This window comes from Lathyrus oleraceus, chromosome 2 (assembly GCF_024323335.1).
Source record: "Lathyrus oleraceus cultivar Zhongwan6 chromosome 2, CAAS_Psat_ZW6_1.0, whole genome shotgun sequence".
NCBI classification, from domain to species: Eukaryota; Viridiplantae; Streptophyta; class Magnoliopsida; order Fabales; family Fabaceae; genus Lathyrus; species Lathyrus oleraceus.
Genome location: NC_066580.1, coordinates 26,271,013 through 26,288,813, shown reverse-complemented (window position 1 = coordinate 26,288,813; position 17,801 = coordinate 26,271,013).

Sequence of the window (17,801 nt, the reverse complement as noted above, 5' to 3'; positions counted from 1 at the left end):
TGGGGTTGATTTTATGAGAAAGAGACAAATTGTCATATTAAGGAGAAAACTCACTTTTAAACCACCACAAACATGTGGAAGATAGATCTTTGCATCAAATTGAAAGAAGAGCTCTCACTTGGATATAGACTCAACAAGTATGCCACATACCTCTTCCAAATGGAAAAGAATCAATATCAATATCAATAATGTTATGGGGTAGGAGATTTAAATCTCAACTAGGGATAACTCATGTCTAATCCTTTTATGAAAAGGTTCTAAACATGGAAAATCCAAAGTGGCAAAAAGGTTTGAATTAAGTTTGTTTTTTTAGGTGTTATGAAAAGATATTTGAATATGCTTAAGTGTTTTGAAGCATTTGATTAAGAAATAAAAGGGAAAACAATGACCTAAGTCAAAATTTATTATGAAAGTGGTTATAAGAAGGAGAGGGAGAGAGAGAGAGAGAGAGAGAGAGAGAGAGAGAGAGAGAGAGAGAGAGAGAGAGAGAGAATCCTAAGGTTTACATTGAGAGGAACCTAATATTGTATCTAGAAGTTTTGGATTAAGGGGAAGCAAATTTGTATAGGATGCATATGAGCACACACATGCAAAATGACAAGAATGTCATGATTCCTTTCCCTTGGATATAAACAATAACAAGGTTGAACATGCATAAAAATTAAGGTACAAAATATGGCTAAATATAATGGAAATCACAAGGTGAGTGAGGTATGGATGATAATATTGATCATGGTTTTTATGCATTGAAATAAACATAAATAAGACATGATAAATTTTCACATGACATCACAAGACACAACACATTGATAGTGAAGACAAAATCACATTTGACACGGTAAAGACATTCGTTGGAACATGGTAAACACAACATGAATCAATTTAGGTCATGCATGCATCACATTATAAGTCTTCACAAAATAAACATTAAACTTGAATCAAAGTTCATGATAAGACCAAGCTTAAGTGGAAACCTTAATCATGCATCAAGATGCTTCAAAAGATTCATCTAAACAAAGCCCTAGGTTTCATCTAAATAATCAATCACTGATATTTTAAAACAAGGCCATTTAATCATGGTATAATGCCCAAAATATGATCATGTTTAAGCAAACAAAATGCTACCAACACCAAACAAGACCCAAACAAATATACATTGGTCACACAAACATCTATGATCACTTAGAACAAGGAAATAATAAAAAAAATCCATTAAAAGGCCTAAAAACAATATAAAATGCACTAGTATTATACCTAATAAAAATGGTCCATATAAATATTACTTGTTGGGATTTTTTGGTGTCATCATAAAATAGACATTCTCATGAACACATGGCAAAAAGAATGGGTCAAAAATGTTAAGGGATCATGAAGTTATGAAGAAAAATGAACATTTAACAAGTGCGAAAAAATAAATATTACACTGGCCAGGTTCAAACCCAAGGAATTATATATAGTATAAAAACCCTTGGGGTGCCATGCACTGTTTGGAAAATAAAAAAACTAAAGTCTAGGGCAAAGGGGATTCAAACCCCAGACCTTTTAATTATAAGTGACTTAGGACGCGCGTTTCTACCACTAGGGTGACTATACATCCATTCATTATAACACAAGGAATTATTTATATTATAAAAATGTGTTTGGTTTGACTTTTCCATGCCATGTCAGCATCTTCTTCAACCTCTAGCTTCTTAGTTTCGTTTTTTTCTTTCATCATTTTTTCAAATTTTCTAACAAACATATCTCTCTCATTTCTCAACCATTTTTTATGAAATAAAGATCAAAATTTCTTAGAAAAATGTAAGGAATACAATGGTACGATTGGTTTTAGCTAATACTCAAAGATGGAGATGCACGAAGGCCAAAACCATAACCGAAACTTTAGGTTTCATGCAACTTAAATTCACATAAACAACAAGATAAATGGCATGTGAGTTAATGATAAATCTTAACACAATAAATGCTACATGTTTGCTTCATAAATCACATGGAAATGATGCATGTATAATGAGTTTCGAAGTTCAAGAATATATATTTATTAGAGTAAGGTCCAATGCCTCTTCATCTCTACTTCCAACTGTTGTTTGATGTCCCTCACAATTTCTATGAGCTCGCAGGAGATGGTTGGACTCTTTGGTTTCTAGAATGCTCGAGCCAAATGAGAGAAATGGAGGTTAAGGTCAAAAACTTGCAAAAATAAATTTTTGCTTGGTAAGCTTGGTGTGTGGATAGATGAGGCTTTGTCCTCTATTTATAGTGATCCTTGAGGGTTCAAGAAGCTTCAGATATCATACAATAATTGTGTCTTGAACTGGTTTGCTTGCATGGAAAAAACATGAGGTGCATAAAGTGTTTTATTGAGCTTTGTGTGAAGTGTAGGAGTTGACTTAAGGTTTAGAGTTGGTATGACTCAGAAACAAATCCACTTGGGAGCTCAATGGTACTTAATGTTGGGTTAAAGTCACTTTACACAAATGGAAGTGTAACCTTTATGCCAAAAATGGAATGATTCATTGTATAATGGCTTGGTTGCTTGGATAATGGATCAAAAGTGTGTGTGATATTCTGATTAGAGTGATATTTATAAGCAAGATATCCTACAAAGTAAGATTATGTAGCTTTGTCTCAAGGTTGCATGATGAACTTGCCATGAAAATGACCCAAAATTCAGATTTGGAGAGCCAATTTCATCTCTTCGAAACAACTAGCTCAAATATGATAATTTTATGATCTTGGACTTTATGGAAATCTAAGACCATCCTCTACAACTTTCATGTTGGGAGTTTTCCCGGAATCAATGTGGATCATGGTGAAAAATGATGATCAAGTAAGTCACTTTTTGAAGACAGATTTGGTTGAAATTTTTTCTAAGTGTTTCAATTTTATGGTACCAACTTCATGGCTTCATAACTTGAAATCCTTGTATTTTTTGGGAATCAATCATCAAGGAAAAAGTTGAAGTATGAAGGAATACCTTTAATCTGATCATTGGAGCAAAGAAAGTGGTGGCTTAGATCACAAGTTATGACCTTGGAAAGTTGGGTACTTAAACATGTATTTTTTCATAACTTGAAAAAATTTACAAAACCAAATCTTGCCCTTTTAGCAAGTAACCTCCAATTTCTTGTTTTCTCTTGATCAAATCCATCCATAAACCATATTTTCATGATCCTTGAGTTGAGAAGTCCATGGTTGACCAAAAATGTCAAAAGTCAAACTTTGACTTTGCCTTAGTTGACTTTATATCAGATGAATCCAATTCTTGCAATATTTAATGAATGGGATCTCTTGGGAACATTGGATAATATGAATGGATCACTTATAATGTATTTGAAGTTTCTGGACCATACTTCAAGCTTTGGGATCATGTCTTGGCTAAAAAGTCAACCAGTTGACTTTGGGTAAAAACCCTAGTTAAGGGTATCAGATGAACTTTGGACTTGATGAATTTGAGAAGGAATGATCTTGAACTTGATTCTTGTTGATGGAAGTCACTTGATCACTTGGGAAGGATGAGGGGTTTGAAATGTTGAAACTCAAGCCAAGTCTTAATTCATCAATCTTTGAAAGCTCTTGGTGCAAAACCTAGCTTAAGACAAACAAAGTAGAATATCTTTTTGTATTTTCAATAGGTTAGTAATGCAAAGGTGCTAGATGTCATGCAAATGATACAAATGATGGTGGCATCTTAGGGTTGAAAATTAGGGTATGACAAATTCCCCTATTTAAGTTTCTTCATTCCGCAGATATGAATATTAGAATTTTCATCTCGACATGATTGGAGAGACTTAAATACAAACATGCACAATATTTGGCCTTAAGAGGCCACCAAATGCTTATGGTATGATATGCATGCAGGACTCAGGAATTCTGTAAGAAACAATGTCACATGGGAGTAATATTAGTTGAGAAAACACATACGGATAAAGGAACACCCCTATGGGGACAGACAAAAGGAAATTCCACTGAGGAAAAGATTACAGCTTCAGTTGAGGAAGAAGATTTGCAAATTCTAATGAATCAGGGATTCCTGGGGAATAGATCATTCCAAAGGATCGTGACATCAACTGAGGAAGGGGTGATGGCTCTAAGTGGATGAGATTATCAACCCTACTGGGGAATGAGACTACCGACTACCAATCATGGGGCAACTTAAACAATAAGGTATCTTAAGGAGGAAGGTATATTACCTACTACCGAACATGTGGTAGCCTAAGTAAAGGTAATCTTCTTGTTAGAAATATATTGGATCACAATAGGTTACTCAAAGGTAGAGATAACCGCCTGTTCAAATAAAGAGTCCAAATAAAAGTACGTTTCACTGAGGAAATATCTTCGCAACAGGTTTCTCAAAGGTAGAGATGGCCGCATGTTCAAATACCGAGTTCTAGCTTTCGCAACAGGTTTCTCAAAGGTAGATATGACCGCCTAATCAAAACATGATTCAACTTCTTCTTTACTTAAGTATTCCATTTAGAAAAGGCAAAGTAAACCTATTTATGATTTGGGTCATAAGCCAGCGAATGTGCCTTGGTTTATTCTTTAACCAAGTCTTTCTCTAAAAAAGGATCAATGAACAAGCTCCTAAAAAGGTGACCACTTATTAGGGAAAGAGAAGTAACTTCACTGGGGATCTTCGAAGGATGCGGGTCAATTAATCTTATAAAAAACTGGAATTCTCAAATAAAGAGAAAATCACAGTAAGGATCTTCAACATACTTCCACCGTGATTTACTGGGGAAAGTACCATTGGTTGTGATTAATAACTCACGGGTGATATAAGTTCTTGTAAAGGAACACCTCACCGGGGATATAAAGTCCTGTGATAAAATAAAGGTGTTTGTAGTAGTCTTCAACAAACTTCTCTGACGAAATTTTCTTGGGATATGGCCATTTGTTGGAAAGAACGTTTGATTTGTTGATAACTTCATTGGGGATAAACAAACTTCTCAAAAAGAAATTGCCATCTGTTATCCAAAATGGGCGTCCAAAAATAGAATAAACTTCTCGAAAAAAGATAACTACTTACTGGGGATTAGAGATCATGAAACAGACTTCTCAAATAAAGAGAGAACTACCTGTTGGAAGTCTTCATCAAACTTCATTGAGAGAAAACCATCTGATGGAAGAAAACTTCTATGTTGATAATTCCTTCGAGATACACAAGCTTCTCAAAAGAGATAACCACTTGTGTCCATATTGAGGAAAAGGATATGTCTTCACTGGCGATAATGAAGATGTTTCTCCTGGGGAGACAGTGCAAAATAAATGCACTCTCGATCTAGGTTTAACAGCCTAGAGATATTCACCATTAATTTCCAAATATTTGGCTCACTCCAAGAACACCTAGAGAGAAAAGAATCAAGCAAGACTCTACCGATAGGGAATGAAGATCGATTGTGATTTTATCCTATCCAAATATGGAAAAGGACAACTAAAGGAACCATCTTCCACGAGGAATGAACTCAATGTGGAATTAGAAAGGATATAAACTCTCTGATTAAGGTTGACGACTCATATGGGGAATGAAACATAATACCCAAGGATGAACATAGTCAAAGAAATTGAGGTAAATATCATCAAGGAATGTAAAATGGATGTCAATTTTGTTATTCATGATATATATGCATGTATGCACGTTATGTTTATGCTGACAAAAACAGACAAAATAGACACGCTGGGGACATAATATGTTTCATAGCTCAACATGAGCTTGGCTAGTCTCATTAAGGTGGAAAATATTACTGGAGATGAATTAAAGGTCATCAAAGGAGAAAAGTCTCGTCACGAGGTTCAATTCTCTTTGGGGAGAGGAAGATGCTTCGTCTGGGGATGAAATATGAACCTTTGATGGACCAATGATCATGCTGCATGGTTCCAATTTCTCAAGGACGGGTGTAGATTGGTCAGGAACATCTTCAAATTATTCTTCCGGGGTATCATCAAAATTTATAGCTTCCACCAGGGATAATGAAGATCGCTGAAAAAGCTTGACTGTTTATTTTAAAGCTTAATAGAAAATCCAGGCTTAGCACTCTGCTGGGGAACATTGAGTTCCAACATCCAACACTTCACAACTTACTCGCCGCTTGGGGATTTAATTGTGGACGTTCTTTTTTGCATTCACAAATCAAAAGAAAACAAAATTTTATTTTGAAAAAAACAATTTTTTTCAAATATTCGTTTCAAGAATCGTTATCAAAGTAAAAATGATATTTTTACGGAGCAGAAATAAAATAAGGATTGCCAATAAATGGATAAGTCTTGAATTTTATTGATAGAATGGTGATCCACATATGGTGTGATCCCATGGATATTTACAAAGTTAGAAAATGGTAATATGGAAAAAGACTACATTAAAATACAATGAAAATATTCTCCCTAACGAATTTGAATTCCAAATGTATTTGGGCTTCTAATAAGAGCCAGTTGAGAGCTTTGACAGGAAGACGTTACTTCAAGTGATCCAATCTGATATGACGCAGTTACTTGCCATAATCCTTTGCTTTTTCCTAGATTTCCTTTTCAAATTTTCATTTTACCAGGATAATCATTTTCTGTTTATGTCTCTAATTTTTTTCCTGGACCGCCCTTTCGGGTTTTCAGTCCACCGAGATGCTCATTTTTTTGCCTAAGCCGTCTTTTCGGGTTTTCGACTTAGCGAGCTGTTCTTTTATTTTTCTAGGCGAAGTATTTCTTGACTACGTCAGTATTCATAGGACATGGAAGCTCCTCACCATCCATATTTGTAAGAATCAAGGCCCCACCGGAGAAGGCTTTCTTGACAACATATGGGTCATCATAATTAGGAGTCCACTTTCCCCTAGAATCAGATATGAAAGACTGAATCTTTTTAAGAACAAGGTCACCTTATCTGAATACACGAGGTCGAACCTTCTTGTCATATGCTTTCTTCAGTCTCTGCTGATATAAATGACCATGGCATAAAGCCATTGTAAGACCCCAATTTTGGCTCTAAGATCCCTCATGCTATCTCATCATTTGCATTGGCTTTGGGATCACACCTTGGCATCTTCCTTACCCCTCATTCATTGGGCTTGTATTAGGAAAGATCACCAAGCATATTTAATTGTATCATACTTTGTTTTTCATTATTTACTAACCAAAATACCAAAAATATATCTATGTATAACTTTGTTGCTTTTGTAGGTAGTGTGTGCATCCACCAATGCCTCACCAAGCTCACATCTAGGGTTTGAGACCCTTAATGCAAGGAGATCAATCAAGAGATGGTTCAAATTGGTTCTATACATCATATATGGATCCCAATTCTCTTCACCTATCATTTTGATCAAGAAATCATCAAGAGTTTGAAGTTTGTTTGCCTTGGAAGCCATAATTCATCTAGGTATCTTGTGTGACTTCCTCAACAAGTTTCGTCAACATTTGATAAAATATATAAAGGGATACTTCATTATACATCATATTATTCATATATGATTCTCCATGAGTCCAAAATATCAAAATAACTTCAAGTTTGCAAGTTGGTTCAAGGTGGTTGACTAGAGAAAGTCAACTGGTCAAAACTGGGATTCACTAGACCCTATATCCTACAATGTTTGTCATATGAAAATGATTCCAAGATCAAAGTTACTCCTTATGACATTCCAAACAACTTTCATGTTAAAGTCAAGATCTAGTTTTGCTTGGAAAGTCATTTTTTATGGTGAAATATTATAGGTCATTTTGTCTGTGCCCTAGTTAGGAGGTCAACTTCCATAGACCATAACTTGCTCAGTTTTTATGAGATGAAGGCCATACAAGTTTCATGATCAAATTCAAGGTGTCTTATCCAACTTTTATTCTTTGAGAAACTTCAAATTCAACTTGAAATGGCATGTGCCAAGAGGCAACATTATAGGTCGTTTTGGGTCATTACCATTGAACAAGCAATTTTCCTCAACTTCTAAAATGAACAACTCCTTCATGCCAAATCCAAATGAGGTCAAATTTGTGACCAAATTAAATAGGTTTTAAAGAGATACAACCTTGATTAAGGAACATTTTCCATTTGAAGCTCATAGGAAAAGTTATTCAAGGTGGAAGAAATGAATATTTGACTTGGTACTTAGAAAAATTTCAATTATGTTTGATTTTCCAAACTTCCACCTCAAAATTAATCATGATCCAAGCTTAAAATGGAAAAGTGTTCAATATAAAATTTGTTCCCCTTGATCTCACCTTTCCAAAAAGTCCAAAATCACTTCATTTGGCCAAGGTTTGAATTACTTGCGCATGGCTTTTCTTCAAGGTTCCATTTGGATGAATCTGGTAACCACTTCTCAATTCCAAATGCATGGCTTGATGTCACACTTTCAGCATCACTCATGATCATTTTTGGACCTTTTGACATCACTTCATGGGCCTATCACACGCCCATGCAAGCATGCACATGAGAATTGCTATTTTGGGCATTTGAATGGAAGTGCGTGGAAATCAATTGCTAAGCCTATAAATACATTGTCTCATGCTCAGAATCAGAGACACCTGGCCCAAGCTTTGCTCCTGCAACCTTCCCTTCACCATTAGAGGATAAACTTGAAGGTTTTCAATTGAAAATCGAGTTTCAATCTCACTTCTATTTTGAAGTTGAAACTCCAAGAATCCAAGCCCTTCTTTGATCTAATTCACATCCTGCAAGCTTCTGAAGTCAATCCAAGGCCAATTGGAAACAAGATCAAGCAAGATTCAAGCTACTCGAAGGTGATTTTTCAGAAACTTTCTCTCTTCGATTCTCTCTCAATTCTTCACCATTCTCTTTGATTTTTGATTGGCTGAAGTCCTAGCAATGTAGGCAACAAGATTGAATTGCTTTGAGGTTAAATCAAAGCAACTCAGATCATGAACCTCAAATTTCAAATCCATGTATCTTTCAATATACTTGGAATTGGAAGAAATGGAGGTCAGGTTCGTGCTCCTGAGCATTTTTCCTTCAAAAACATGTACCCACTTTTCACTTTCCATTTGATTCATGGTGGACCAGTCTGGTGAGGTCCACCAGAGAAGATGATCGGAGCTAGGGCTCTAGTGGCGTGTTGGCTTCGCCCAGACCATCTGATCATATTTCCACGTTTTAATTAGGACCCTTGCTTTTGCATACCACGTGTGTACACACGTTGACTGAGGTGTTAGATGGAACTGTAAGCTTGGCCATTAGATTTGCCACCTCAATTAATGAGGGAGATCTGATGGCCCTTATTTTTTTGAATTTCTTTTTATTTTCTGATTTTTTATTTAATCCCTTTATTTTGTTTAATTCATATTAATTTCATTTTTAATCCAAAAAATATGGGACTTTCACCAAAAATATTTAAATATTTTTCTCTTCCATATTCTGAATTAAAATTATTTTTTGGAATAATTTTGATATTTTTCATGAATTAAATGTTTCTGTGCATATTTTTAATTGTTTAAAAATACTTCTGACTTTTTAAAATTTGTGAATTTTTTTGTCTAAGGTCCTTTGACCTTGTTTGACCTAGGATAAATCCCTTGGCCATTTATTTGGTGTTTTGAAGGTATTTTAGGTTTTGACCAAATTAAAATGTATTTTAATTCATTTTTAAATTGATTTTTAATTGATTAAATGTTTAAAAATGTTTTTTAAGCCATTTTTATGGTCTTGCGATGTTTGACTTTCTGTTTGGGTCTTGGTCAAGGTTTATTTGACTTTTGTTTGATCAAAATCATTGGATTTAAGGGATTGATGAAATGTACATTTCATCTCCAAAAATGAATGAATGGTTTTGATTTGATGAAATTCCTCCCATGATCAATTTATGTTTATATCTTCCCCCCCCCCCCCCCCCCCCCTCTTTATCTTCATCCATATTCTTCCCCATTCCATCCTTTGACCAATGAAATCTCTAATGTCTAGAGGCTAATTGGTTCATCAATGACCTTGTGTCAGATGAATCAATACAAGTGTGACTGAGACATGTCCCTCCCCCTTGATCTTTTATTTTAGTGTGTGGTATATTTTAGGAGTTTGGTTCTTCATATCAAATCTCTAACATGCATTAACACCTAAATTTTTATTGTCCGACCTCAGATAGTTGTGACTTCTACATAAGTCCAATTACAATTGCTTAACATAGAGCTAAATTTAACCCTCAAGGCATAACATTGTAGTAAGTGAGATTGTAAGTCTCTCATTCTTCATGGCATTGTGTAGAAACTTGACCTTTTTTCCTTTCATGGGAGCTATTGACATATTTGTTGAATTATACAAGTTGGGGGCCTTCTCATGGAAGATGTCTTGGTTTAAAGATTTATACTTGTGAATGAATGGTTGAGTGTTCTCGAAAGAATGACTTAATCAATTGAAAAAAAATCACCACTAACACTTGACTAACTTTTGACTAACATTTGACTAACTCTTGTTAATATTGCTTTACTTTCAAGTCATTTACTATTATGCAATTTAAATTTCAGTCATTTATCATTCATTGCCATTTATATTTCATATAACTTGTTTATTATTATGTCATTTTCACTTTGCTCATTTGAGCCATATCTTGTGGTTATATATATATGTATATATATATATATATATATATATATATATATATATATATATATATATATATATATATATATATATATATATATATATATATATATATATATATATATTCTTTGTGTGTTTTGGTTTTGTTTGTGGTCTTAGGACCTTAAAATACCTAATAATAAGAAAACCCCTAAAAAACATCTGGTGGACTGTTGAACTTGATCTGAACTTTTGGACTTAGGATTAGGCAACATTCCCTGTGCAAAAAGGATTTGGCCAATGCCAACATTCTGAGACTGAGCTATTGTGAATTGTGCCTTCATCTAATACAAGCCTTGGGATTTGTTTGAATTCATCTGCTACTTTATCTTTGTGCTTAATTGTTATTTTGATCTTGTGTCAGATGCTTTACTCTGAGTTGATCAAGGAATATTTCACCTGATACATGGGAAGACAATAAAGACTGCTAGCTATGGGAATTGCTTGCTTGGATGTGGCTATCTTTATTAGATGCCTTGGTCTTCATGATGTCTGGATATTGCTCATTGATTATTGATTATTGCTTGATAAAAGTCCAAAGAAAAATGGGTTTCTATATGACATTCTTGTCTGTTGGATTGCATCCCACTGGTCAGATCTTTTCAACTCTCAACTTTTAAATGTGTGCTTAGGATAGCCTTTTCATCTCCTCCCACTTCTTAAATTTCAAAATCTCTCCCCTGTTTTCAAACAAAATTCTTTGCTTGTGATTTCAAACTTAAACCTGTTTAATAATTAGAAACTTTGGTCTTATGCCAATGAATTTTCTAACTCTTTCTTAAATCAAATTTGTAAATAAACTTAATCGTATTGACTTAAAATTTCAAAAGACAAAAAGAACTAACAACTTCATTCAAACTTCTGGCCTTTTGTGCCTTTCTTATTAAACCCTCGTTAAAAGCAATTCACCAACTTTTTTGAAATTTTTACCACGAACTACGAGGTTTTGATCCCTCATTTTTATGTTGGTACGTAGGCACAAGTCCGAAGGTCTTATCAAACACAAAAATATAATCAATGATATCTTTTCTCATCCCCACACTCTATTTTTATCAAACGTATTTTATACCAAAAACACATGCACACATAAAAAAGGGCTCCCTAGGAGTACCTAGGATACTTTGGGTGCTAACACCTTCTCTCTGTGTAACCAACCCCCTTACCTATAATCTCTGGAATTTTATTAGTTTTGATTTGAAAACTTCTTATCTTTGGGTTTTCTTCGTACTTTTCCCTTTTCCTTTGGAAACAATAAAAGTGCGGTGGCGACTCTGGTTTTATTAATGTTAAGCTTATTCATAACTTGATGGTCATCAATTTACTGCTACAACCATCATCCTTTTTTCTTCAATCATATTCAGCTGGTCATACCTGCTTTGACACCATTCAACTTCGGATAACTTAGCTTCCATCAAGACACGCATTGACGGGATCTCTACTTCTATTGGGAGCACTACTTCCATGCCGTAGACAAGAGAAAAGGGGGCTGCCCATGTTGAAGTGCGGACGAACGTACGATATCCATGCAGAGCAAAAGGGAGCATCTCATGCCAGTCCTTATAAGTCACTACCATGTTCTGAATGATCTTCTTGATGTTCTTGTTGGTAACTTCAACAACACTGTTCATCTTGGGTCTGTAGGGAGAGGAATTATGGTGTTCAATCTTGAACTCTTCACACATTTCCTTCATCATTTTATTATTCAGGTTTGAACCATTATCAATGATGATTCTACTTGGCATACCATAACGGCAAATAAGTTGATTCTTGATAAATCTGACTACCACCTGCTTGGTCACATTGGCGTATGAGGCCATTTCAACCGAATTTGTAAAATAATCAATAGCCACCAAAACGAAACGAGGTTTGTTGGAAGCTTTGGGCTCAATCATACCAAACATGTCGATGCCCCACATAGAGAAAGGTCATGGAGAGGATAGAATGTTTAGAAGAGTCAGAGGTACATGTATGTTGTCAGCATAAATCTGGAAGTTATGACACTTCTTCACATACTTGCAACAGTCATCTTCCATTGTCATCCAATAGTAACCCGCTCTTAACATTTTTTTAGCCATTGCATGTCCATTGGAATGAGTACCAAAGGAACCTTTGTGAACTTCTTGCATCAACAAGTCTGCTTCGTGTCTATCCACGCATATGAGCAGAACCATTCAAAGTTTCTCTTGTATAAAACGTCCTCAAGGTCTTCTTATCTTTGTTTGATGCCCCAGGTGGGTGATTTTGACTTTGGAGATAACACTTGATGTCGTGGTACCATGGCTTGCCATCAGAGACTTCTTACATTTCAAATACATGAGCGGGTCTATCAAGACGCATAACATCGATCTTAGGCACATCATTCCAACGATTCACAATAATCATGGAAGCTAAAGTTGCCAGGGCATCTTCCATTTGATTTTCCTCACGAGGGATCTGATGAAATTCAATCTTGTTAAAGAAAGTAGATAACCTCCTTGCATAGTCTTTGTATGGGATTAGGCCGGGTTGACAAGTTTCCCATTATCCTTTAATTTGATTAACAACTAGAGTTGAGTCTCCATAAACATCGAGATTTTTTATTCTAACATCAATGGCTTCTTCTAGACCCATGATGCAAGCTTCGTATTCCGCCATGTTGTTTGTGCACTTGAATGTTAATATTTCTGTAAAAGGGATATATGAGCCACGAGGAGTGATGATTATTGCCCCAATACCATTACCATAAGCATTAACTGCTTCATAAAATATTAAACCCCATTGAGAACCTGGCTCTGGCCCTTCATTTGGCAGTGGTTCATTGCTATCTTTGGCTTTTAAGTACATCACATCTTCATCTGGGAATTCAAAATTTATAGACTCATAATCTTCGATTGGCTGATGAGCTAAATGATCGGCTAAGACACTTCCTTTGATAACTTTCAGGGTGTGATACTCAATATCATATTTAGACAAGAGCATCTGCCAACGAGCAATTCTTCCGGTCAATGCAGGATTTTCAAATATATACTTAATCGGATCCATCTTTGATATCAACCAAGTTTTGTGATTCATCATATATTGACGGAGACGCTTGGCAGCCCAAGTCAGAGCACAACAAGTTTTCTCTAGCATTGAATATCGAGACTCGTAATCAGTGAATTTCTTGCTCAAATAATATATGGCATACTCTTTTCTTTCCGTTTCATCTTGTTGACCCAAGACACAACCCATAGATTCTTCTAGCACAGTCAGATACATAATCAATGGTTTTTCCTCAAGTGGCGGGGACAAAATAGGAGGTTCTAGCAAATACTCTTTGATACTGTCGAGGGCTTTTTGACAATCATCCGTCCAAACACAACCCTAATCCTTTCAGAAGAGCTTAAATATGGGAGCACAAGTAGCAGTCATATGAGATATGAACCTTGAAATGTAGTTCAAACGCCCAATGAATCCTCTCACTTACTTTTCTTTTTAAGGTGCTGGAATTTCCTGAATGGCTTTAACCTTGTTGGGATCGACTTCAATATACCCTTTTGATTGACGATGAAGCCTAAGAGATTTCTTGATCGGACCCCAAAGGTGCATTTGTTTGGGTTCAAGCGGAGTTTGTATTTTCTCAAACGTCGAAACAGTTTCGAAAGATACTCAACACGATCTTCCTCAGTCTTTGATTTTGCTATCATATCATCTACGTAGACTTCAATATCTTTATGCATCATGTCATGAAAAATAGTAGTCATAGCCCGTTGATAGGTGGCACCAGCTTTCTTCAAGCCGAAAGGCATTACTCTGTAGCAAAATATGCCCCAAGGTGTAATAAAAGTTGTTTTCTCCATATCTTCGGGTGCCATTTTGATTTGATTGTAACCGAAAAATCCATCCATGAAAGAGAAGACCTTGAATTTGGCGGTGTTGTCGACCAACATGTCAATGTGTGAAAGAGGAAAGTCGTCCTTATGACTAGATTTGTTAAGATCTCTGTAGTTAACGCACATGCAAGCCTTTCTTTCCTTCTTGGGAACTGACACAATGTTGTCCAACCACCGCGGATACTTTGATGTGATAAGGAAACCTGCATCAATCTGCTTTTGCATTTTCTCTTTGATTTTGATCGCCATGTTCGGACGAGTTCTTCTTAACTTTTGCTTTGTCGGTGGGCACTCTGGCCTCAATGATAAACGATGCTCCATAATATCAGTGTCCAACCCTGGCATGTCTTGGTATGACCAAGCAAACACATCGGTATATTCTCGGAGAAGTTATATCATCCTCTCTTTGACCTCTGGCGCGAGTTGTGCTCCAACTTTGACTTCTTTTCTATCCTCTTCATACCCCGAGTTGATTACTTCCACATACTCTTTGAATGGCTAAATGGTCTTTTCTTCATTTTCGAGCAGTCTAGAGATTTCATCAAGAATGTCTTCCTTTTCTTCTTCTTTCTCTTCGTACACAGGGAACTCAAAGTTGCAAGAGGGTATAGGGTCATTGGTTTTAATGGATATGTCATGAATTAATCCGCACATGTGATTTTATGCTTGTTTTAGAAACAGATAAAAGTGTGAAGTTGTGTGCAGCTATATGGAAGTGTTTATTTGTTTATTTTAGATTACCATTTTCTAGAAAAAACAACAAAACAATAAAAATAATAATATGGAAACAAAATAACATTTTCATTGATTTAATTCTTGAAACACAAGCCCAAACATTGTCACTTTCGCCTTAGGCACAACGAAAGGATTTTTTGAAAAGAAAACAAACAATAAAATATTACTTTGAAAAGTGAACAACAACAGGAACGTCAACAGAGATCCAATTTTGGCGAATCACTCTATGGGCTATGAAGTTGGCCGGAACATCTTTATCTTCCACAATGGAATTGGCTTCAGCTGCTTCGTCTTCTGACCCAGGGATATATTCAAGTTCTCTATGATAAGGAAAGTAGAAAGGCACATATGCATATTTTGCCTCAAGATCATCGCAGTAGGGTTCCCATACTGAATCATCATCCTCGGTGATGGCACTAACTTCTGGAAAAGTGGGAATGAACCCTCCAATATGGAAAGTTTCTTTGATTGAACAGACAGATTTACTTCCTTCTGCAATCTTCTTGGAAGTAGGAGAAAAGCCTACACCCTCTCGGTGTTTGTTTTCTGGGAGATCCAAAACTGTTACCCAACCATCGGTTATACCATCATTTACTAGCCGTTATGTATCCTTGAATGAAGAGATGGATACTTCTCTTTTGACATCTTTGTCAACCAAAGAAAGGGCTTGGAATTGAGTTCCAACAGCTTCTTCAGGTTCAAGATAAAAGAAAGATGATAAGTTACTCACAACCAGTGCTTGCTCCCCACAGACTGTCACTAGCTTCCCGTTCTTCACAAACTTAAGCTTCTGATGCAGAGTGGAAGTGACTGCCCCAACTTCATGGATCCAAGGATGACCCAATAAACAACTATACGCAACTTCTATGTCCATCACCTGGAATGCTATCTGGAAAGTATGAGGTTCGATGATCATAGGAAGGTCGACTTCTTCAATGACTGTTTTTCTGGAACCATCAGAAGCTTTGATAATAATCTCGCTACTCTTCATAGGAGCACCTTGAAAAGAAAGTTTGGAAAGTGTCTACTTCGGCATAACATTGAGAGTTGAGCCTGTATCCACTAACACACTTGACAAAGAGTCATTCATATAGTTGATTGAGATATTTAGTGCCATGTTATGATTTCTTCCTTCTTCGGGGAGCTATTCATTACTGAAACTCAAGTTGTTGCAGGCTGTCGCAACCTGAAAAATACAGTGCGCGAAAAAATAACCGGCGAAAGAAAATGACAGAAGAGTCGCCACCGTGCGTTATTCATCCCAAAGGAGGGAAAGGAAACGCTCGAAGTAAACCTGAAAAAGGAAAGGACAAGACGGGGTCTCGCAACCAAATCTTGGGTTCGGGAGTCGGTTATGCGAAGGGAAGGTATTAGCACCCCTACGCATCTGTAGTACTCTATGGGATCCACTTTTGTAGTTCTTGTCTAAAGGGTGTGAGTTTATCTTGTGCTGTTTACCAAAATAAAAAGGGTTAAATGAAAATGACTCGCGCGGATGTCGCATCCACTGCATATGTATCTCATCTGAATATGAGAATCAGAGTCTTCGTAGCTCGGCTGACCTATGGGTTGGGGGGATGTGTGCTCGCTAAGACATCGCGTCTTATGCCTACGTATCTCATCTGGCCTGAGAATCAGAGCAAAACGTAGTTCGGCTAACTACGGGGTTATGAATTGGGTTTTGGACGAACGACGTTACTACGCAATCTACCGGATGCTCGACCTTTGGAGACTTACTCGCCTGTAGTAGAAGGAGTTAACGTGTTGCTTTGGGTTTTAGGGTTTGGGATGCTCAAGGGCAAAAAGGCAGTCCTTGACGAAGGAACCGTGCTACCTGCAGGGATACGAACACATACAAAGCAAACATGTATAAAGTAAATGTGCCAACAAGGGGCTCAGAAGTAAATAAGCAAAAGAAAACAAATGCCTCTTATCGAGGTCTTCCAGCTAAGAAAGCGATAAAATGCGGAAAAGAGGTAAAAGTACCACACGGATAAAGATCCGAAGTAACAACAATTAAAGGAGTAAGAAACCCAGGGATCTCCCAAGCTAATGCCATCAAAGAAAGGTGAGTCAGTACAGGTAATCGGAATGAACCTCCAGGGGGTATCCCACAAATAAAGTGGGAAAACCACGCAAACCATCTCTGCAAGAGTCTGTGAGCCCTCACAAAAACTCAACAAAAGGGTTAGTGAAACAAGATAGGGTAACCAAGAGTTTCCCCCAAATCAAAATGTAACCACATGAATCATGCCCTTTCAATTCACAAAAAGCTCACAAAAAGCAACCAAGGGTAGGAGGCATAAACCTCTTGTTAAACATATGCATCAAAAGGGTATCAAATTCACCCATAATACCTCATACATTCAGAAAATTCAAATTGAAAGCCTAGAGATGATGGATATAGGGCAAACCTGACTGGAGAGCTTGATTGAAATTGAGTTGCACCCGTGAGGTTTACAAAACAATCTTTAGGGTTTATGTGAGGCAGATGTGATTCTGTGCAGTTGAGTTCCCTTCAGGGTTTGGAGGCTGCTCTGAACTTTGTTAGCTCTTCTCTCACTATCTTTTTCCTCAGGGTTTTGTTCCAAGGAAACCTCAGAGTATTTTGCTTCTCTTCCTTTTTCTCAAGTGAAGCCTTAGTA